The sequence below is a fragment of the Meriones unguiculatus genome, chromosome 9 (genome assembly GCF_030254825.1).
Source record: "Meriones unguiculatus strain TT.TT164.6M chromosome 9, Bangor_MerUng_6.1, whole genome shotgun sequence".
Classification (NCBI taxonomy): Eukaryota; Metazoa; Chordata; class Mammalia; order Rodentia; family Muridae; genus Meriones; species Meriones unguiculatus.
This window is the reverse complement of record NC_083357.1, coordinates 51,361,221-51,379,458: the sequence shown is the minus strand read 5'-3', so window position 1 is coordinate 51,379,458 and position 18,238 is coordinate 51,361,221. Positions and strand designations below refer to the sequence as shown.

General features: G+C 44.6%; 1 long non-coding RNA gene across 4 annotated transcripts in view; it reads right to left on the bottom strand.

Moving 5' to 3' along the window:
- LOC132656443 (uncharacterized) overlaps positions 1-18,238 on the bottom strand; it is a 40,132-nt gene that overhangs the window by 11,911 nt on the left and 9,983 nt on the right. For all 4 annotated transcript variants that reach the window (XR_009594203.1, XR_009594200.1, XR_009594201.1 and 1 more), the window contains one exon: positions 6,702-6,879. This is a non-coding gene — a long non-coding RNA (uncharacterized LOC132656443). The remainder of the gene's footprint in view (positions 1-6,701; positions 6,880-18,238) is intronic.

Below are 18,238 nucleotides of genomic sequence, written 5' to 3'. Positions count from 1 at the left end.
CATGAGGTGAGTGATTTTGGGCAGCTGCATCACCAAAAACTCCTCACTCTAGTCTAGGTGACAATTCACAAAAGCTGCATCACTGAGTCTCTACCCTGGTCAACCTTTTCCTCTTCTACAGCCTAGCCCCTCCTCCCATGACCATGTGCAGATGGTGGGGGTGAGGAGTGGAGGGTGGGCAGGATTAAGTGTGGTTAGGGGAGGAGGCAAAGGGGGCTGGAATCTCAGGGGTTGTTAATAGGCGGGATCAACTGCCAATACCCCTGTTGTTCCCTAGAGAACAGAGTTCCAATAAATAGATACAATGTAGTTAAATTAGAATAGAGTAATATGGCAGTATTTAAAAAAGAAACAGAAGAGTCCATGGTATGTGATTTTCATTTATATGATGTTAAAAGGAGGAAAAAAAACTACAAAACTAACTGAGATGTCTAAGGATACAGGTGGGAATTGCAGTAGAAAGATGGAGAGGAGCACGCAGATAATCACATCAGTCACAGAAGCGAGGGTATGTGGTGAAAAAAGGGCTCTGTGTAGCGATGGAAGGGGCTCTGAGGGCAAGAAAGGAGATGCCTGTTCATTGGCCCAGATGGCTACAAGGGTATTCATCTAGAGAAACTATTGCCCCTAAAGAACATTTCACTGTGGGAATCCCATCTTGGGGTGTTCTGCATCGTAATCCGGAAGTTTAAAATCGAATTACTGTCCTACCCTGCTTCCTGTTGCTGTGGTAAACACCATGACCGAAAGCAACTGGGGAAAGAGAAGTTTTGTTTGGCTTACAAACCACACCACAGTCCATTCTGAAGGGAAGTGTTCGGCAGGCTGCAGGCGTGGGTAGAGTTAGCAGAGCCAGTGTGAGGTTCTTATGTGAAGAAGATAAGGGACACGTGGTCCTCCAGCAGGCCTGTGGGGGGAGATGCAGACCTGGTCTGGAGATGGTGGGTGCAGATGTCCTGGAGGGCAGGCTGAAGACGGGTTGAGTTGGCAGTGGAAGGGTAGGGCCCTTACCTAGACGATGGGCTTTGATGTTCAACAACAGCTGTGCTCAGACAACAGAGACATGTGACTTTAAATGGATGGGCTTGTTTGGGTGGAGATGAAAACCCGTGAGAGTGGAATCTTCTGGAAATCTATGTTATATGGTGTCCGTGTATCTTTTAGGTGCCCTTAGCAGGGCAGGAGTTGATTCTTTTCGCTCGGCTCTGCCCTGACCTCAAACACTTCTGCTTTTCCAGGCTCATTGGAGCCAAGGTTGTTCTGCTCATTGGAGCCAAGGTTGGCTTCTCTTTATAGCAAACATAACTACAATGTAAGTTATTGTGTTACATATGCTTAGCCATTTTTAGGTCAGTGATAATATCTAGTAACTAGCACCTGTAAATGCCCACCGAGCTAAACAGTTCTTAAAATATGTAGTCTGTACATCAAATTTAGGAGAGATATGTCAGCCTATGAGTTTGTAACTGAGGAGAGAGCTGAGTTTGTGAGGATACACACATCAGATTACCCCTGTTAGTCTATAAGGGTGTCATAGTTTGGACACAAAGTCCCGAAAGGGACACGTGTGGTTGTGTCTTTCATCACCAGCTGGTCAGTCTAGTCATTGAAGGTGACTGGATCATGAGGGCTGTGACATCATCAGTGGGTTGGCCAATTGATGAATTATTGAATTAGAAAACACCAAGAGACCACAGACTCAATTTAAATCATAATTATCCAACCTTTTACTTTAAGCTGCAGCTGTCCTTAGTTGCTGTGTTTGGATTTGGAACTGAGGTCCAGCTAAAAGGGGAGGGGAGCTTTTGAAGGCAGGCCACAATTACTTTTTTTCCTTCGGAATTTACAGCCACAGAAGGAACTGCCTCATCCCCCCACCCCCTACACACACACACACACACACACACACACACACACACACACACATCGATGAGCAGGGTTGACAGAAACCAGAGCAGGTGGTTAATCAGTTAATGACTTTTACAGTTCTAAGGAGGAGGGGCAAAGAGCTTATCTTTCAGGAATTTAGAATGGGTGCCTAGAACAAAACAGTTCCTCTCAGCCATCACAGCAGCATTACCGGGAAGTGGCCGGAGGTGGGGCCTGGTTAGAGAGAATCCACTTCTGGGGTGTGCCTTTGAACATGTCTTAACCCCCCTCTTCTGCTCTCTTATCCTTCTCTCCTCTCCTCTTCCCCTCCCCCGACTCTCTCTCTCTCTATTCCCCCACTTTCCTCTTTCCTTCATGGCCACCATAACGTGAGTAGCTCTGGCCACCTCACCCTTCTATCAGTCAGTTCCGATCATCTCAGGCCCAGGAACACATAGCTGGTCAGAGATTGGCACCTCTGCAACTATAAATTTTTCCTTCTCTAAGTAGATTGTCTCAGACATTTGTCACCATGAAAAGATGTTGGACTAATGGGACAAGATGAATTGGAAATGACAGTTGTCAGTACTTGAGGGCTGAGGAGATTATTATTGGCTGAGGAAGCAGTGTGTGAAATCACCCAGCCCTCAGATGCAAAGAGGAAGGAGAAGTGGCATGTGAGGGCGCAGATAGGAGCAGAAGCCAGACGGCGAAGACCCTCATGAGAGGTCAGGAACATTGAACCCCATCCTGAAGACAAGAAGAGCCAACAGAGAAACTTTTTCTTGTGCTAATTTTATGTAGGGGCAGCCCTCCTATTGCTCCCAGAGCTATGCAATGAACTCACACTGAGTTTCTGCCAAGTTTGGGCCAGAAGCTTGGTTTTGTGTCCAGTTCAGAGACACAGCCCATAGGTTGCTAGGCTGGCACTCATCACTGAGAGTCAACGAGTAATCCTCACTATGAATTACTTCCTTTCTCCAGAAAAAGCCAGTCGTAAGCCGTGCTGGGATTGCGCACTTGCACCTGCTGTGATTTTTCCGTGGTTTATACACTGAACACAATCTCTAGAGTTGTTTTGGGCCACCTCCTCATGTGGAGAATTTACCCACTTTTGTCTTCTAATCACCGCTTTGCTCCTCATATGAAGAATTATTGCAAGACTGTAGAGGTGTGAGACCCATGACAGATTCCAAACACTTTCTCTCTGGCTTTGGTGGCCGGCCACCTGCACCTGTCTGGAAATCTGTAAACATTTCACTCTCGAAATGGACAGGTTAGCTCAGCAGCTCACACCAATCTTATCAAGCCAGATAGGACTGTCAACTGGAGCTCATTTTAAAACAAGGCCTCCCAGCTGACACTGTTCAGTGTGTATTACTTCTATCAAAAGAACATTTTTAACCTTCTTTACTTAAAATTGCACTATCTAGGATAATGAGAAATGAAAAAATATTCATCAGAACTTTTTAAATTTGGAGAGCAAATTTACAAACAAAAGAAGTTTCTAAAAGCGGTGGAAGCAGAGAAGAGGATCAGAATCAGTTCTCAGAGAAAACATTACTTTGGGGGTAAAAAAAGAGAAAAGAAATAACAAGAGCACCAGCAGAGTCTCAGGAAAAATCAATAGCAAAAACAAGACCACAACATGGTTTCATAAAAATTTAACACTGTAAGAGGGAGAAAAAAGAATTCTGCAAGTTTCCAAGCAGAAAAAAAAAAAAGTAGGTCATTTTCATGGAGCAAAATATCAAAGTGGCTTTGGCTTTTTCCACTGAAGTGAGCAGTGTGAGATGAAATGTAATGACATTGTCCAGACAAAGGACAAACGGCAACTCAGGAAAAATGGATCCCATCAGGCCATGTGCATGGACAGACAATGGAGAGACGTTCTCAGATCTGGAAAATGTGGCAGCCAAGATTCTTTTGAAGAGCTTGCTCAAGGCTGCGACACACAGTGAGCAAAGCTGACATGAGGAGAGGCAGCGATTTGGGTAATAACTAAAAGGCAAGCCTGTGATGATTGTTGATACCTACCACTGGAAGAAAGCGAGGGTAGCCGTGTGTCAGGTAGTCATGATTCAGGTCTTGAAGACCCATAAAATATAAAAGAAAGATCAAAGGAAAAAATTGAGAAATATCAATTAGCTGTGAATGAGAAATTAAATGTAGGGAATAAGAACCCAGACGAAAGCTGTGGCCTTTCATGAGAGAATAAAAGCCGATTATGGTGGTGTGCTTGGGAAGCTACGGCTGGCACAGGCTCCCAATCGCCAGACTCCACCTCAAAACAGAACAAAACAAAAAACTAAATCTAAGGGGCATTGATTAGAAAACGGGATAACTAGGGTGCTTACAGAATGCTTTAAGATGTGCACACGATTGCCAGTGGTGGTGGTGTCAGCACTTGGGAGTCAGGGGCAGGTGGGTCTAGGCGAGCCTGAGGCCAGACTGCATAGTTTTCACAGTGTATACAGTGAGTTTTAGGCCAGCCAGGGAGGTATAGAAAGGCCCTGTGTGGTGGTTTGGATGAGAATGGCTCCCATAGGCTTATATATTTGAATATTTAGTCACCAGGGAGTGGCACTATATGAAAGGATTAGGAAGTGTGTCACGGGGGATGGGTTTTGAGGTTTCAGAAGTCCAAGCCAGGCCCAGTGTCTCTCTCTTCCTGCTGCCTGCGGATCTGGATGCAGCTCCTCCTCCGACACCTCCGTGGCAATGTTTCCCTTTCACTTCAGATTTTGTTCCTTTGTGTGTTTGCTTTGAGACAGCCTTGTGTACCCCTGGCTGGCCCTGAGCTCCACCCTCCTGTCTCTATCTCCCACGTGCTGGCACCTCAGGTGTGTAGCTATCTTAGTTTTTATTTTATGTACTTGAACTTTTTTTTCTCTGTTTTTTTTTTTCATTACTTTAGCTGAGGGTTTTCAGTTTTGTTTTCGTTTTCAAAAACGGAATTCTTTATTACTCTTTGTAAAGTCTCCATCTTGCTCATGTTTGCTCAATCCTTATTTTAATTTTTTCCCCTTTACTGGTTTTGGGTTTTATTTCTTTTTCTCGTTTCTTGAGGTTCAGTGTTAACTCATTAGACATCTTCCTGCTTTTTTTCTGTAGGGTGCCTACTGCCACTGACTTTTCTTCACACTGCCTCTGCTGTGTTCCCATTTTTTTGTTTCAAGAAATACTAAATATTCTTTGTAATTTCTTCACTGACCCATTGGTCATTCAAGGGGCTTGGTTTCCATGATTTCCACATTTCTTCTATTAGTTTCTGTAGTTTCCACCCTGTGTTCTATTACTAATTTCTAGATTTAGTCCATTATGATCAGAAAAAATTACTTATAAGTCTTAAATTTTCAGAAATTTTGAGATTTGTTTTATGGCCCCACGTACAAGTGCATCCTGAAGAATGTTCCATGTGTAGCTGAAAATTATTTTGGATGAAATGAGTTTGTTTGTTTGTTTGTTTGAGATAGGATACCACTATGCCACTTAGGCTGACCCCTCAAGTTCACCCCCGACCCCTGCCTCTGCCCCCTGAGCTCTGGTATTACAGCTGTGCACCGCCATCCTGGTTTTGGTGAGTTCCAGGTCAAATTAGAGACTTTGTCTCTAAATCAGTCAAGGAGGACAGCTCCTCAGGAATGACACCCAAAGCTGACCATTGGTCTGCATACTTGCATGCACACAGAATGTAAGAGTACAGATAACAACAACAACAACAAAAAAATAGACACGTGAGGCTAAATCAAACCAATTGGCTGGGCTACATAGCAAGACACATATGGCAAAATAAACAACCAACAGATTGAAAAAATACCTACAGAATAGTGGATATATTTGCAAAGTATTCATCTGGCAAGGGCTTGATACCAGGACATGTATAAATTAATAAGAAAAAGAACCAAATAACCCAACTTAAAACTGGGAAAATGACCTGAAGAGACATTTCTCAAAGGAAGAGATACAGATATTCAACGAGTGTCAGAAAACATGGTCAACATTTAATCAGAGAGAAACCCATATTCAATCCACAATAATGTAACTGATTCCTGTTAGATGGCTATAAACACAGAGAGAAGTGACAGGCGTGCTGGAGGAAGAGGGGAGCTTGTATGGACCTAGTGGAAATGTAAATCATGCAACCCCTGTGGAAAACAGTAAGGAGAACCCTAAAAACAAGCAACAGAAGAACAAAACTACTGTGTGATCCCATTTCTGGATATGTAGCCAAAGAAAGTGAGCAAAGGAAAGAGACACTGTTCTTCCATTTTTGTCAAGGGTCATCCACAATAGCAAAGCTACAGATTCAATCGAGGTGTCTATTGATAAGGGAATGGGTAAAGAAAATGCGCTGTCTGTATTTAGTGGAATGCTAGTCACATGAAAACGACTGTCATTTGCAGCAACGTGAGCTGTCCTAGGGAACACTATGTTAAGTGAGACATGCCATTTGCAGAAAGAAAAAAATACTTTGTGGTTTATCTCATATGAAAAGCCTGAGCTCACAGAAGCAAAACAGTAATTATCAGAGGTGAGGAATGGTCAGAGAGTGGAAGAGCTAACAGGAACGGGGACATCCAGACGGGGGAATGAGTTCCAGCATTCCAGGTGGGTGATTATAGTCAACATTATTGTATCATATATTAAAAATAGCTGGAAAAGGGGATCTTTTGAATGCTCTCATTCCAAAGATATGATGAACGCTTGAGGTGATGGATAACCTGAATCTCCCGTGTTGATCATTATATTGTGCATGAATGTACTGAAACATCGCACTGCACCTTACGACACTGTATAATTAGTAACGCTCAAAAAGAATGTATAATTACCTTGCACAAAAATGGCATTTACTTTCACAAAACACATTTGTCCTTCCAGGTGTATGCTTGAAAGTAGGTCTTCTAAACTGGGCAGGGTGACACGTCACACATCTGTTATCTCCGCACTCTGAAGCCTAGAGCGGGAGGAATGCAAGCTTGGGGCCCGCCTGAGCTATACAGCAAGACTCTGGAGGGAGAGGGGGTGGGGAAGAAAGGAAGGAAGAAAGGAGGTATCATTTCACATCTCTGTATCTCAGCATTCTGGAGGTTTGAAAGCCCTAAGAAAGTTGATATTTTTAAGATGGGATGACAGCAGGAAGCAGGCGTTAACTGGTTAGAGGCTGTGGCGGTTCACATCGACTGTGTGAACCGCCACAGGTGTCACAGTTGCTACGGAGACAACTCTCTGGAAATGACTGAGAAATTTCCTAATTGAGGTGGGTAGTCCCATACCCCAGGACTAGGATGGTGGAATGAATTGGGGGGGGGGTGCTGAACATGAGCATTGTCGCTCTTTGCGTCCTAACTGTGAGCACAATGTGACCAGCTGTCCTTCTGCTCCTCCTGCCATGACTTTCCCACCATGATAGAATGTGTCCCCTCAAACTGTAAGCCAAAATAAACCCTCCTTTCCTCATGCTGCTTTTGCTGGGTGTTTGATCTCAGCAACAAGACAAGCACCTAACACAGATGTAGGAATAGGTTTTACTTTGCCTTGTAGAATGTCAAAGAAGAGATAAAACTTTGAGAGTATGAACAGGATGCCTCTCCTGAGCTCAGGTGCTGCACGCTGGAGCAGAGAGGAAGCTGTCACAGCCTCTGTGTAGAGCAATTCTGCAATATCTCTTCTCACAGCAGAGGACAGGACTATTCACAGCACTCCCTTCCTTCTGTGCCATGTTCATTCTACATTTTAATCATATCTGGGGTGGATTGCTTTCAGTTAATAGTAAGTCTTACTTTCTAGGTATTAACAATATTTCGTTCTATTTCATATTGAAAAGAAATACCTCAAGCAATATATCCTGATCATGCTCTCCCCTCCACCAACTCCTTCCAGACTCTCCCCACTTCCCCACTTCCCCAGCTTGCATCCCTTCATTCTTTCACTCTTAAAAAAAAAAAAAACTCAACCAAACAAATAAACAATAACAACAAAAGAAACTCTCTCACATGCACAAAAGCCCACGCAAACAGAAAACAGGAACCAAAGAATATAAGCAAAAGATCAATAAAACAAAAAATGCAATTAAAGCAATATGAGAAAGAAAGACTCCACAAAAACGCCATTGAGCTCTTTTAGCTGTTAGCCCACTACTCTTTGGCACGAAGCCTAGCCTGAGGTATGGCTAACATACCCAGCGAAGCCTCTACTAGAGAAGACTAATTTTTCCTTTGCAAACAAGTAGCAGCTGCAGAAGCTTCTTGGTGAGGGAGCCCACGCTTACACGACCCTTCTTAGTCCTGGGACCCCTTATTGCTTGACCCTGTGCAGGTCCTGTGTGTGCTGCCGTGGTCTTCATGAGTTCGCTGTGCCTCAGCCCTGTTGCATCTGGAGAACACTGTTTCCTCGATTCCCTCTGGCTTTTACAGTCCATCTGCCACCTCTTCCACAGAGTTCCCTGAGACCTGGGGGGGGGGGGGGGTTGGTGAAAATATCCCTTTTAGGACCTAGTGCTGCCAATTCTCTAACTCTCTGCACATTGTCAGGCTGGGATCTTCATGGTAGTTCCCATTTACGGGGCGAGGAGGCTTCTCTGACGACGGCCGAGGAAGGCGCTGATCTGTAGGTATAGCGGAGTGTCACATGGGTCATTTTGTTGCTATGTTCCTTTAGCATATCAACCAGTACTTGGTTTTCCCTTAGACTAATGGCCTATCCAACCTCAGGTTCCTGGCTGCCTGAGCGGTGTCAGGCATGGTCCCCTATCATGGAGTGTATCTTAAATCCGATTAGAGAGTGTTTGGTCATTCCCACAACATTCGTGCGGCGTTTCGCCAGCGTGTCACTCAGGCAGGTCACTGTGGTAGATTACAGGGTTGTAGCGGCTTGATTATTATCTTTCTCCTCTGGTAACATGTAAGATACCTACCAATACCTTGGACACCAGTCGTAGGACTGAAGGTTCTGGTTAGTCCTCAGCTCAACTTCTCTGTCTTCAGTGAGGTACGTGAGTACTATCTTTACCCATAGAGCCTTGCCTTGCTCTCAAGTGGTAGAGAGCAACTAATTATCCTTGATAATAGCCTGAGTTGTTTGGGGGGGGGGGTTTCCATGGGGCCTATTTGACCAACAACTCAATTAGATATAACTCATTCCCGGCACTAGAAGTTTCACTTGGTGGCAAAAGATGTCTAGTTGGGTCGCTGTCTCCCTCAATTATTTGGTGTCTCCACTTAGATTTTCTTTTTTTAAAAACAAGATTATGTAGAGGAATGCTCCATCTGCATGTACACCTGCACGCCAGAAGAGGGCACCAGATCCCAGTACAGGTGGCCATGAGCCACCATGTGGGTGTGAGAGATTGAACTCGGGACCTCTGGAAGAGCAGACAGTGCTCTCAGCTGCTGAGCCATCTCTCCAGCCCTAGATTTTCTTCATGCGTGCACATATTTTAAGATGCTTCAACAGAAGTAGATTTCCATATGCCTCCTCAACTGTCTTAGTGCTGCCTGTCCCTCACCATATTCTCTCTCTTGCCCCCACTTTCCTCTTTCTCCTCGTCCAACCCTCCCTTCCCTGGATCCCTCTGTCTCTTAATAATTATCTACTTTATTTCCCCTTCCTTGGGAGATGCTTCTTTTTCTGTCAATCCGTTACTCTTTATAGATGTGTTTTTAAATATAGATTGTATCAACCTGTCTTGTCTGCAAGATGTGCTGGAGCGATGGTGACTTGGAGCCTGTGCGAGTGGCCAACCAACGACTGGTCTAGCTTGAAGCCCAAACAAGAGGGAGTCCATGCCTGACACTGCGTGGATGGCCAGGACCAACAGGACAAAACAACAGTTACAGAACGGGAAAAGATTAACCCTCCACATCCAATGGAGGTTAATATCCAAAATATATATAAGGCAAAAGCGATGGACATTGGAAGACAGAGAAAACAGGGAACAGGACAGGAGCCTACCACAGAGGGCCGCTGAAAGACTCTACCCTGCAGGGTATCAAAGCAGATGCTGAGACTCATAATCAAACTTTGGGCAGAGTGCAGGGAATCTTATGAAAGAAGGGGGAGATAGAAAGACCTGGAGAGGACAGGAGCTCCATAAGGAGAGCAACAGAATCAAAAAATCTGGGCATAGGGGTCTTTTCAGAGACTGATACTCCAACCAAGGACCACTCATGAAGATAACCTAGAACCCCCTGCACAGATGTAGCCGATGGCAGCTCAGTGTCCAAGTGTGTTCCCTAGTAATGGGAACAGAGACTGTCTCTCACAAGAATTCAGTGGCTGGCTCTTTGATCACCTCCCCCTGAGTGGGAAACAGCCTTACCAGACCACAGAGGATGACAATGCAGCCAGTCCTAATGATACCTGATAGACTAGGATCCGATGGAAGGGGAGGAGGACCTCCCCTATCAGTGGACTGGGGGAGGGGCATGGAAGGAGAAGACAGTGGAGGTGGGAGGGGACGAAAAAGGGAGCTACAGCTGGGATACAAAGTGAATAAACTATAATTAATAAAAAAATTAAAAAGAAACTAGATATCAACAAATAAAAAATCCACTTAAAAATGGGGTACAGAGCTAAACAGAGAGTTCTCATTAAAAGACTCTCAAATGGGCGAGAAACACTTAAAGAAATGTTCAACATCCTTAGCCATCAGGGAAATGCAAATCAAAATGACTCTGAGATTCCATCTTACACCTGTCAGAATGGCTAAGATCAAAAATACAATTGACAGCTCATGCTGGCAAAGATGTGGAGCAAGGGGAACACTCCTCCATTGCTGGTGGGAATGTAAACTTGTTAAGCCACTATGGAAATCAATATGGCAGTATGGCAGCAAATTGGGAATCAATCTACCTCAAGATCGAGCTGCGTTTTGGGCATATACCAAAAAGATGATCCACGGTCCCCACAGGGACACTCGCTCAACTATGTTCATAGCAGCTTTATTCCTAACAGCCAAGAACTGGAAATAAACTAGATGTCCCTCAACCAAAGACTGTGGTACATTTACACAATACCTTATTACTCAGCTGTTAGGAAAAAAAAATGACATCATGAAATTTGCAGGCAAATGGATGGAACTATAAAAAAAAAATCATCCTGTGTGAGCTAACCAAAGCCAGAATGACAAACATGATATGTACTCACTTGTAAGTGAATATTGGCTGCTATGTAAAGAATAATCACGCTGTAATTCACAGACCCGGAGAGGAGAGGTAAGAGAGGTCTAGCTGAGAAGGGGAAATCAAATAGATTTAGCGAGTGGACTTGAGGCAGGTGGGGATGGGAACAGGAGGGCTCAGGTTGAGGAGGGAGGAACCAAGGGGGAGAATATGAAGAGAGATGGCTGGGAGAGGTGGGCATTTAGGGGGCTATCTGGAAACCTAGTGGAGTGGAAACGTCCTGGAACCTATGAGGGTGACCCTGGTGAGGAAACCCAGCAATGGGGATGAGGAGTCTGCACTGGTCACCTTCTGTAACCAGGCTAGGCTCCTGCTGGTGGGCTTGAGATGCCAACTCGGTCACAAAAACCCACCAACCACAACCTGTCACGCCTGCAAGATACTCTGCGGCCTTGGTGGCTCAGAGCTAGTGGGAGTGACCGACCAACGACTGGTGTAACCTAAGACCACAAGAGAGGGAGCCCGTGTCCAACACTGCCCAGATGGGCAGAATCCAGAAGCTGGATGGCTCAGAGGCCCAGGATAGAACCAAACATGACTGACCAAAAAAAAAATCAATAAAATTCCTAACGATATTCTGCTATACTCATAGACTGGTGCCTAGCTCAGTCATCCTCAGAGGGGCTTCACCCAGCAGGTAATGGGAGCAGATACAGAGTCCCACAGCCCAACATTAGGTGGAGCTCAAAGGAGGGAGAGGAAGGATAGTAGGAGCCAGAGGGGTCAAGGACACTAGGAGAACACAGCCCACAGAATTAGCTAGGAAGGCCTGTAGTGGCTCACAGAGCCTAAAGAAGCAACCATGAAGGCTGTATGGGTCTCTCTGCATGTGTGCTGTGGTTGTTTAGCTTAGGGCTTTTGTTGGACTCCGAACAGGGGGAGAGGGGCTGTCTCTGATTCTTTTAGCTGCTCTTGGGACCCTTTTCCTCCTGTTGGGTTGCCTCGTCTAGCCTTGATCTGAGGGTTTAGACCTGGTCCTACTGCGTTTTGTTTCGCCATGTTCAGTTGATATCTGAGGGATGCCTGTACTTTTCTGGAGGGAAAAGGAAGAGCAGTTGATCTGGAGGAAGAGGGAGGAGGCTACTAAAAGGAAGGTGAGAGAAGGCTTCAGTCAGGATGTATTGTGTGAGAGAAGAATAAATTTTTTAAAAAATAGGGTATTTTTACAACTAAAAGTAAGTAAGAAAGAAAATGTCTCCATGAGATCGGTCGTAAGCAGGCCTGTAAAGCTTTTCACTAATTAGTGCTTGCTGGGGAGGATCTCTGGATTTTTCGTGGTGTCTGTTGTGATGATCGCATTTTTGTCTCTAATTTTATTAATTTGGATCTTCTCGCTCTGTCTTTTGGTTAATTTGTCTAAGGATTTATCAGTCATATTGATTTTCTTAAAGAAACAACCCTTCATTTCATTGATTCTTTTTTCTTTTATTCCATTGATTTCAGCCCTGAGTTTGAGTACTTCTTGCCATTTAGTCCTTTTTTTCCATTAAATTTTTTATCATTTTTAAACTTTTATTAATTACACTTTATTCACTTTGTATCCCCCCATAAACTCCTCCCTCCTCCCCTCCTGATCCCACCTTTCCTCCCTCTTCTTCACGAATGCCCCTCCCCAAGTCCACTGATAGGGGAAGTCCCCCTCTCCTTCCTTCTGTTCTTAGTCTATCAGATCTCATCAGGAGTCACTGCATTGTCATCTTCTGTGGCCTGGTAAGGCTGCTCCCCCGTCAGGGGGAGGTGATCAAAGAGCAGGCCAATCAGTTCATGTCAGGGGCAGTCCCTCTTCCTATTACTATAGAACCAACTTGGACACTGAACTGCCATGGGCTACATCTGTGCAGGGGTTCTAGGTTATCTCCATGCCTGGTACTTGGTTGGAGTATGAGTCTCTGGAAAGACCCCTGTGTTCAAATTTTCTGGTTCTGTTGCTCTCCTTGTGGAGTTCCTGTCCTCTCCAGATCTTACTATTTCCCACTTCTTACATAAGATTCCATGCACTCTGCCCAACAGTTGGCCATAAGTCTCAGCATCTGCTTTGATAGTCTGCAGGGCAAAGCCTTTCAGAGGCCCTTTGTGCAGGTTCCTAACTTGTTTCCTGTTTTCTTCTTCTTCTGATGTCTATCCTAGGAATAGCAATTCCTCAAGATCCAGCTATACCACTCCTAGGCATATATCCAAAAGAGGCTCAAGTACACAATAAGGACATTTGCTCAACCATGTTTGTAGCAGCTTTATTTGTAAAAAGCTGGAAACAACCCAGATGCCCCTCAACTGAAGAATGGATACAGAAATTGTGGTATATCTACACAATGGAATATTACTCAGCAATGAAAAACAAGGAAATCATAAAATTTGCAGGTAAATGGTGGGAACTGGAAAGGATCATCCTGAGTGAGCTGTTCCAGAAGCAGAAAGACACACATGGTATATACTCACTCATATAGACATATAATATAGGCTAAACCTACTAAAATCTGTACACCTAAATAAACTAATCAAGAGGGAGGACTCTGACTAAAATGCTCAATCCCCATCCTGAAAGGCAAAGAGGATGGACATTTAGTCCTTTTTTCTTGTTGTTCTAGAGCTTTCATGTGTGCTGTTAAGTCACTGATATAAAATCTCTCCAATTATTTTTTTTATGTAAGCATTTCATGCTATGAACTTGCCTCTTAGAATCACCTTCTTTGTGTCTCACAGGCTTGGGATGCTTTGTTTTCATTTTCATTCAATACTAAAAAGTCTTTAGGTTCCCTTTAAATATTTGTCTTAACCCATTTTTCTTTCAGCAGTGAGTTGTTCAGTTTCCAGGAGTTTGTAAGCTTTCTGTGTTGTCTGTTGTTTGTTGGCATCTAGCTTTAACAGTGATGGTCATACAGGATACTGGGTGTTACTTCAATTTTTCCTATCTGTTGAGACAAGCTTTGTGTCCAAGTATGTGGACAATTTTGGAAAAGTTCCGTAAGCTGCTGGGAAGAAGGTGTATTTTTTTTTGTATTTGTGTGAAATGTTCTGTAAATACCTATTATGTCCATTTGGTTTGTAACATCCGTTAGCTCCAGCATTTTTCTAATTTTTGTCTGGATGGCCTGTCTATTCCTGAGAGCGGGGCATTGATGTCACTCGCCCTCACTGTGTGTCAGTAAGTGACTTAAGTTGTCATAGTTTTTGTTAATGAGCCTGGGTGGACAGATGTTTAGAATTTCAATGTCCTCTCAGTGGATTTTTTTTCTTTGATGAGTATGTAGTGTTCTTTCCCATATCTTCTGAGTAGTTCTGGTTTGAAGTCTATTTTGTCAGATATTAAAATGGATACACCTCATTGCTTCTGGGGTCTATTTGCTTGGAATATCTTTTTCCACTCTTTTACCCTGAGGTGAGGCCTATCCTTGATGGTGAGGTGTTTTTCCATGCAGCAGAAAGTCGCTTCAATCTCATCAGATTTAAAGCTTTCCCAACCTCTGGCTGGGTCCTGACTCAGCTTACAACCTGAAGCTCCCAGAAGATGACTTGATTAATCTTTTGCTATTTCCTCACCCTCTATTAGCTTACTTCTCTTGTGTTTTGAATGTTGTTGCCCTGAAATTCGTGCAGGCACTTAAGTCCCATTGTGTCTTATTATGAATTGGGTCCTTCACTGCCCTCAGGATGGGATCAGTGTGGGACCTTTCTCCTGTTAGGACCTTTTCGCCATGCGAAGGCACCGCCTCCAGCCCCTCCGGAAGACATAGAAGCAAGCAATGGGGAGGCAGCCTTGCCTAGACGCCAAGCCTGCTGGTGCCTTGATCTGGAGCTTAGCTGCCTCCACAACTATCTATGAAACAGGTGGAGCAATGTCTTCCTTCCTCACTCTGTGATCCTGGAGAAGCAAAGCACGGAAATGAGCTGAGACTGGAAAATTAACAGTCTGACTTCAACCCTGCTGAATGGAGCCGCTCTCCAAATGCTCGTCCTTTTCTGAGATGACTTGAGGCTCCCTGGAGACCTTGACCTGTACTTTCCTGACCAGTCTAAATGCACGTCCACAGACCTTTTAAGACTCCTGCACTCAGAGGCTGGTCCCTGCCTCCCTGCCCTCCATCCCACTGCCTCCTGTCCTCACTGGAATTCTCCTCAGTTTTAGCTCCTTTCCACCTGGTCTGTGCCAGATCACAGGACTCACACCCTTACCCCCATTGTTGAAGGACTTGCAGCTGCATCTGTGTATTTTAAAGGCGGAGAGGCGACGGGGCACTTGCAAGGTGTGCCGTGCAAAACCATTCACCTGCGTGGGTACCCACTAGTAAGCACACAGTCATCTGTAACAAAGGCAATCGGAATTTGGCACCACGACTTGTCGTGGAGAGAGGAAGCTTAGGGAGCAAGTGAAATGGTGTGCTTCTCCCTGCATATTTTGAACGTTTCGCCATGTTCTCCTTTTCAGCATCGGTTCGGAGCTCCCCAGCCTGTGTCACGCCTAGCTGTTCCTCTGCACTCTACTTAGGATCAGGCCCTTGTAATGTCTGCCCAGCTTTCCTACCCTCACCGGATGAGGAAGGGAATGGAGAAGGGTGCCCCGAGTCTCCTTGTCCCTTCTATCAAAAGGCATCGGTTCTAGCATAACCAGATATACCCAGCTAGTGATGCCAGGTACCTCTCATGATTCTAAGTGCTATCTCCCCAAATTGTCCTCAAGCAGCTATTACTATTTCAGAAAGTTACAAAGAAAAAAAAATGGGTCTCACAACCCCTTACTCTAAGGGTTTCTGGTCCTTCAAGCTCCTGGCCTGGCTTGTAATGCCTTGGGTACTTTGTCATAGATTTTTTTACTCCCCCTTCTCCATCTTAGGAAAGAATTAGAGGAAAGTCCAAAATCTGCCAATGGTTCCTGCCCTGGATGTGTTTTAACAGTGAGACCTGGATAGTAGTTGTAACATTGACACTGAAATTCACCATGGGCCGGGCAGCATGCTAGGAGGGCTACATACAGCATTTATCTGGTCTTTTCAGGGCCCAAGGCCACCCAAGAGAGCAAGGACTCTGTAGCTTGCCTGCCTCGGGGCAGCTATGCACCCAGCTCTGCTTCAAATCTGTTTTCACCTGTGAGGCGTATAGATTAAGCAAGGCATTCCTTGGTCCTTCCCAGTCTATTCTAGGACTTCATGCTGTGTGGCCTGGACCCTAGACTATACCCTCCTTCTATGTCACCAGGGACATCCTGAATATTAGATCTAGAATTTGCCTGTTCGTTCCTGAAACCTTAGTAGCTCAGCTAGAGACTGCACGGGTCAGACAGTTTCTCCTGTCATGTTCATTTCTCCAGTCCCTGGCTAACTCACTCTTTTGTCACACTGGTCAGCAATCCTTTTGAGTATTCTCGGTAAGTGTCTCTCCTCCACAGAGGCGAGGGACAGTTCCATGCCCTCCACACATCCTTCACTTGATCTCCTCATGGCCCCACCTTCCCTGAGCCCTGGATTCATGGGTACTGTAGCACACCCATGTGAAGTCTGCTAAAGAAGAAAGCTTCACATTTTCCTCTTTTGCTCTGCCTGGGAAATTGTGATTCCAAAGGAGGAATCACAGCCTTCTTTCCCTCCGAGGCCTGGTACCTCTACATTCTGGAAGAAGGGCCGTAGAGATCAATCCTTACATCACAGTGAACTGTGACTGTTTGTCTTTGTCTCCATGAGATCATGAGATAATTGAGGGCAAACACGGGGCCATGTTTATCTTTCCATTACCATAAAATTAGCACAGGTTCTGACATGTCAAAACAAAGGGCAAGAATGGAGTCACGAGAGGAGAGCTTGTGAGAAAACTCCAAGAAAAAAAAAAAAAAAAAAAGACAAGAATCTTGTGACCTGTTTCTTCAAAACACGGAGTTGTTCTTGGAATGCGTTTTCGTCCCCTCTCAGGTGTAATGAATAAGAGTGAGTTTTCTTCAGATTATTCATTACAACTGGCTACTGCTATTTGTCCATAGACCTCTACGCGAACCTCTGTTTCTGCCAAACGTGGCTTCTCCTCCACGTACGGCTTGCCCTTGTGGCTGCACACTGCATTCCTGTGATTCCTCTTAACCCTTAGGGTATAAATTGTCCGATGCTCTGAATAAAGCTGGCGATTGCGTGAGACTTTAGTCCACCTCGTTTATTGGCTTCATTCTCCCAGGTCCCACGGCCTTTAGAGCAGTAAACATTGACACACAGAGGTCTCCATTGGAGTAACTTTGCTAAGCTCCTGAGAACTTTCCACTAGTTTAACATAAGTAAACTAACTTGGGTCTGAGCTATACTATCTGTTTCGGGCCACAATTGATTATAGAAGAAAATGCCCATTCTCTGCAGACATAAGTAGGCAAGGACACTCAGATTTCCACGTCCAAGCAGAATCGCTCTGGACAAACGGCAAAGCATGCCATCAATTTCTTTCTTACCCCTGTACCTGTTCACTGCTCTGGACTCAACAAATGCTAGTTGTATTAGTTGCTTTTGTATTATTGTGATAAAACACTATGACAGACAGCTTATAGAAGGAAGGGTTCGTTTCCTTACAGTTTCAGAGGGACAAGAGGCCATGCCCATCACAGTGGGGAAGCGTGACAACAGGCAGGCACGGTGGCAGCAACGGCAAGGAGCTCACATCAGAAAACCCCACCTTTAATGGCCCAGGAACCCAACAAACCATACCTTCTGAACCCACTTAAACAGTGCCACTGTCGGGGGCGCTCAAGTACCTGAGCCTATAAGAGATGTTTCCTTTCAAGCCACAATAGGCAACAAGCAAAAAAACAAAAACAAAAACAAAAACAAAACAAAACAAAACAAAAAAACGGTAGAACTTTGAGGAACGAAGAAACCATAAAACTACGAAAATATGTCCCCTCTGTCATAAATCATGGATAAACTGTTAAAGTCAATGATTTCTTGGAAATGTATGTAAAAAGAAGGGGACAAAGACTAAGAAAAAGCTATTTAGAAGCTCTGGACAGTCAGCACGCATGATCTTAATTTTGTTACTACAACATCAGTCAGCAAATGCACCAAACTTGGAATCAAGAGAATTGAATGCATCTGCCAGATGATGCCTCGGGGAGCAGGGCAGAGCAAACGGGTGCTGTGAAATTACTGTGAGAGGAAGTTTCGGAGCATGTCATTTCACAAATGGCTGAGACAGAGCAAGCAATGGAAATGGCAAATATTTGG